At 33.8% G+C, this 1250-nt stretch overlaps 1 pseudogene; it reads right to left on the bottom strand.

Annotated features, from left to right (window-relative positions):
* Window positions 1-312: 312 nt before the first annotated feature.
* On the bottom strand, window positions 313-833 carry LOC117071044 (annotated as a pseudogene).
* Between the last annotated feature and the right edge of the window lie 417 nt (window positions 834-1250).

Genomic DNA, 1250 nt, shown 5'->3' with positions numbered 1-1250 from the left:
GACTTACATTTTCAAAAATCATCTGTATGCTGGTGCCCACAACATCTTGTCAAAATAAATATCTGTACTAATTATTCCAGCTTACTATAATGCACCTTCTTTTGATATCTTGCAGAGATTTGAAATTAAACATGTCTAGCATTTTATACTTTCATTGTTTCCTATGTTAATGGAAATATTTTAATTAAAAATATTTATAAAGTGCCTAGTACATTACAGCTATTTTCTGAGGAACTAGGAGTACATCAGTCAACAAAGAGATAGATTTTGTGTTTTTTTTTAAGTTCACACTTTTTATTAACTCATAAACAATTACTTGTCTTCTGATTTGCTGAAGCAGTAAGTCAGGTCACATTTCCCACAGTAATGTCTATTATAGTGACTAGCCATAAAAACTTCAGTACTGCATTCATCTGAAGGACATTGAAGGTGATTAATTTTGTCATTCTTATCTACCTTATACTATTTAAGGACAGCCAGCCTAACCTTCTTTCTCTTATGCTTGTTCTACTTGGAAATGGTACAAGGCTTCTTCCTTTTCTTAGCATCTCCAGGAAGTCTCAGCACAAGGTGAAGTGTGGACTTATTTTTAATGTCCTAGTCAAAATACCCCCATCTTCCAGTTGCTTACCAGTAAAGATCAGTCTTGGCTGATGAGGAGGAATTCCTTCCTCGTGCTAGATCTTGGCCTTTATATTTTCTATTGTATGGGAGGCTTCAAACTTACAGGTCTTCCCTGTAAGGATTTTTATGAAAATTTTACATTGTGGTGGCAATTGCACTGCAGATGGCAAATCCAAAAAAGAAGAACAAAAGAGAGAGATTCTTAACATGGCCAATCTCACATTAAGTCATACAAGCCAGAAACCTGAATCACATGCTTAACATATCCCTCTTCTTTACTACCCCATTAAATCAGCATATGCCCTGAATTCACTTTTTATTTGCTCATTTCTCTCCAAGAATAAAACATTCCTATTCTTTTTTTATCCATAATATTAGGTAATAACCAGAATAAATTTTAAACCCATACCAGTAAATTTGAATCCATGTCAATTGATCAATTACAACTTCATATTAGTAACTATGCTTCTGAAAGCCAGTCAATTAGTAGCAGCCAGTTACCAATAGCCATGTTCCATACACCCTCACTTTTGGAAATCTGCCAGTTCCTGAGCATTTAATATTATTTCTTTTGTTTCAATTTACTTCTGTATAAAATCAGCAATTTGTTTGGTTCAGAGTTACAT

This window comes from Trachypithecus francoisi, unplaced genomic scaffold (assembly GCF_009764315.1).
Source record: "Trachypithecus francoisi isolate TF-2019V2 unplaced genomic scaffold, Tfra_2.0 Lachesis_group3, whole genome shotgun sequence".
In the NCBI taxonomy this organism is placed as follows: domain Eukaryota; kingdom Metazoa; phylum Chordata; class Mammalia; order Primates; family Cercopithecidae; genus Trachypithecus; species Trachypithecus francoisi.
The sequence above is the reverse complement of the archived record's forward strand: the minus strand, read 5'-3'. Positions and strand labels throughout refer to the sequence as shown.